General features: G+C 35.2%; 1 long non-coding RNA gene across 1 annotated transcript; it reads right to left on the reverse strand.

Moving 5' to 3' along the window:
* Window positions 1–274: 274 nt before the first annotated feature.
* LOC309863943 lies at window positions 275–4,106 on the reverse strand. The gene is made up of 3 exons (XR_014311312.1): window positions 3,905–4,106; window positions 3,308–3,534; window positions 275–337 (listed from the first exon to the last, which is right to left on the reverse strand). It is a non-coding gene; the product is annotated as an uncharacterized lncRNA (long non-coding RNA).
* Between the last annotated feature and the right edge of the window lie 217 nt (window positions 4,107–4,323).

The raw sequence follows: 4,323 nt of genomic DNA on the forward strand, positions 1-4,323 counted from the left end.
CAAGGGGTGCCATACCTGGACTTCATGGAGCAACCCCTAGCCCCACCCCGTGAGGGGCAAGTCTTGCACATCACTAGAGGCCCGCTCTTGCAGCCGCGACTAAATCTGGCTTTTGGATTATTTCCCATAGAGAAGTGTTATATTTTTAATATTGATCTTTATTCATTTTATCCTGAATGAATAAATGAGATGGAGGTATTCTGTCAGAGCCAGACTTTCATTATTCACTTAAAAATATATAATAACATTGTGATCCCTCATACCCTGATTCTTACCTCGGGGGTGATATGAGAAATCAGACAAAATGCTCTACTGCCACAAACTCCGAAGTCTGTATCTCCAAAGGAAGAGAACAATGGATTTTCTTTAGTTTATATCCAGTAGAAAGACAGCTGTTTCTTTCTCTCTAGGGAAAGGAGAAGAAAAAGAAAAACAAAACAAAACAAAACAAAAGCCTTTGCTCCTTTGAGAGGAGATGGCAAGGATACTGAGAATGTAAATATATCTTTCCAAGGGCCAGACAAACACTGGATGTCTCCTGCTTTTGTGACCTAGAGATATTGCCCATCTCTGGACTTCAAAGATTTAGGAATGTAAATACCTAGGAAGAGAGCTCTGCAGTCATTCTGGCATCTTGAAGCTTAACCCAGGGACCTCATCCAAATGGCCACAGAAATAATTTTCATGATCTGTGAAGAGTAAAATGCTTCCAGGAAAAGTGAAAGCAAACACGTCCTAACTTTATGTTCTGTTTACCTCCCTTTCTCAGAAGACTAGGCTTTTTAACAGGAACACTGAGAAATGCAGGGGGTTTTATTTACCCACAAGAGGGAGAATGTATGTTTTTTATGCAGCAAAGAGAATAATGAGCTCAAAATTGGTGACCAGTACTCTCGGCAATCATAATCATTAGTCTTGTTCACCAGTATTTTGATTACCATTTCTTGCTCTCCTCCTTCAGTCATGTGGTAAAGTCATGTTTTGCCATCCCTTGAAGTTAGACATAATCATGTGATTCCTATTGGCCCATAGTATGGGAGTGAATGGAATATGTGCCTTTTGCAGGAAGAAAGCCTGAAAAATCAGGGCACCATGATCTCTTCCCTAAATGATAGACACCCTGACACCTGGGATTCCTGAGTGAGGATGGTGGAGCCTATAGCCAAAAGCAATTCCTTGAAATACATATAGAGTGAGCAGAAAACTCAATCTCTAATGTTTTAAGTTATTCAGATACTGTGATTGCTTGCTATACGGCATACATGAAACTATCCCTTCTAACATAAATACATACAAAGTAATCAAAAAATTGTTATTGATCTAAATTTCTAAAAGTTGATACACTTTGAGCTGTTTTCTCCTCTGGGATATGTTTCTCCCTTCCTCAAGCAGCATGAAATGCTCAAGAAATCAATTTTCCAGAGATTGCATCTCTGGGGTCAGCACAACCCAAGGAGTCTAATCCATTTCTCATCAAAGTACATTAGATATTCAAGTTAAGATGTGAATTCTGTGAGAGCCCTCTGTCAACCAACTTCTAGTTATATATATACTTATACACAGTAGAACTTGAACTCTCTGTAAGAGAGTTGTTTGGTTTAAGAAAATCAATCTTAGTTCATGTGCATGCAAAATTTGGCAACAAACATTATCTTTAGCTTACTTAAATACAAATGGGAATTTATTTGAGTACATCAGACAGTAAGTTTGAAGAGCGCACAGAATATTTCCGTGGCTTTTCAGTATTCCACAAACAGGGTTATTTCATTTCAGAGGAATTGTCTGAAAACGTCCTTTAAAAAGTTTGTTTACTAAATTTCCTTGAGTCAAGACGATTTGTTTCCTATGGTTAACCCTTCTTTATTGAGTTTCCATTAGTGAGTTTTATTTACCCGTAGGTAATTACCCATAGGTAATTAATCAAAAGAATCCTTTTAAATGCAATCATGTACCTACATTTCAAACGTTGAACAGCTGATCTTCATGGACTGTCGTGGCAATTCCAGCAATGCGCTGCATTTGTAAATTGTATTCATGACACTCTAACTGGAAGCCAGGAAATAATTTACTAATAAATTAACTTCTCATTTTATAACCTCGGATTTTAAAACTGGTGTTTTTCATCTAAAGAGACAGTTGCACCTCAGAGAACAACATATAATTATCCATTATATATCAGAAATGTAGGGGGGAGAAACAGATAAATTACTGCCTTTAAAATTTTTACTTATTTAAGGATTTAAGATTAAACATAAACACAGAGTAGGCAATTACTTATACAATTCAACACAAAGATACTTCAATAGAAATGCCCAACGATTTAATTTGAGCTGGTAGTATTTGGAAGGCCTCCATTTATAACACCACTATCTACCTTAGTTGTGACTGTTTTGTCTTAAATGACAGAAACCAGATCCTCCTTCTGATGGCATCAACTAAGTAAGCAAGTTTTGTTACTTTTACCCCCATTCACGGAAAAAATAGTCTTACTTGAGAACTTGTTTGACGTCAGCTCTGATTAAGTTAAGCCTTTTTCAAATTGATTATTTTTCCAAAATTATTTACTTTCTGAATATATCTATAGAGCCTAAAAGAATGACTTTATTAAAAATTAATAAACACAAAAGAATAAATTTCTTTCTACCTAAAATGACTTTTAATAAAAATCCTGAAGTTTTCCAAAGATACTGATAGACCAATGTTTTTTGTTCTGCTTTTTGTTTTATTAAAATTGTTTTTGTTAAAATTGGCCATAGATAAACCAAAATGAGGAAAAAAAGACAAAATTTTTTTTAAATAGACTTAATCAAAGACATATCTGTCATAGATGCAAATTTGGGGAAAAGTTTTATTTTCAATATACTTTCCCAATTGTTTTAAACATTTCTTTTAATGTGTCAAGACTGATTTACATTCACAGATACAACTAGAGGTAAGTTAAGATTTAAGAATACTAACCTTAAACTTTTTCACTGTTACTTACACATTTATCTAATCACTAAGTAAACCTAGATTAATTATGGACAATAAATCCCCTGGATTAACTGAATAAATGAGTGACTTTACTGAACTCTTCTGTGTCTAGATCAATTCTATTCCTTCAGTCAGTGCTTGAAGACATTTTTATTCAGATGTAATTAGAACAGCTCTCAGGCAGCATGTAGGCCAGTCTCTTGATGAACAATATGCGATGAGCTGGTGTTTTTTAAAATAATAATATATCAAATCACATAAATATGATTTTGTAACCAAAAGCAATTCAACATGAGAGTAGCAGTGACACTCTGGATCTTAGTACTATACTAACCTCATCTTAAATTTTAAAAGAATCTAGTCCAGACCAAAAATGTGTGAGAGAGAATTTGGTGTTTGCTGTGTAAAGATCGTGGCCCTTTTATTCTGAGGACAACCAGAGAAGGAAAACTTAGAGATTCCAGTATTTAGCTGTTTCAGAAAAGAAGGTAAAACCCCAGTTTCAGCATGAGTCTGAGAATGGCAGAGGAAATGGATGCTCTGTTACATAGTTGTCAAAATCTAAAAAAGAAAGAAAGAAAGAAAGCTAGCTTTTAAATTCTTAAGAATTAGAATGCCGTCAGACAGATATGCAATTGACATTATCAGAGATTAAACAAAGTATAATACTTTAATTTTAAGATTTAAGAATACTAACAAACTTTTTCAGTGTTTATCACTGAAAAAGTGATAAACTGTCAATTTAATACCAAGTAAGTGTTTGGAACAAATGATCTATTAAGTTTCTCCTTGATCTTAGATCTTTGATTTTATAATGCACAAGGAAGCAAAAGAGTTTGGATTTTTCTCCTCCTTTAATATCTAAATTGTCCTTTTTTTTTTTTTTTTTTCCTTTTTTTAAGTCTCAGAAGAAGAGTTAATAAGAACAGACCTTGAGTTGAGTTCCAACTTTCTCAGCCCTGGCTCCCACACCATCTCTTGGGAAAGAGATGTGAGTGTTCAGTGAACCAACTCCTCCAAGGGCCTTGGGATTCAAGTGGAAGTTTTGCACTGATACTCTGAGGTTTTGGCTCTGAGGAAGAAAGCAGGAATTTTAAGAGTTTTGACATATTATGTTCCTTTGTTCCTGCTCTCTCATAAGTTAAAAAAAAATTTTTTTTTTCAGACGAAATTTTTCCCCAATACCCTGACACCGAAGGCAGCCCAGAGACCTCATAGCAGACTCTAAAGGACTAGCCATCCCTGTGCCCCATCCTTGATGTGGTCTCAGGATACTTGTAGGAAAGAGCATTGGGAGGAGGAGAACTTTAAAGTAACCCAACACTTTTGCATTCCAGGCAGCTGAGCTTA

This window comes from Mustela nivalis, assembly GCF_964662115.1.
Source record: "Mustela nivalis genome assembly, chromosome: 4".
Lineage (NCBI taxonomy): Eukaryota > Metazoa > Chordata > Mammalia > Carnivora > Mustelidae > Mustela > Mustela nivalis.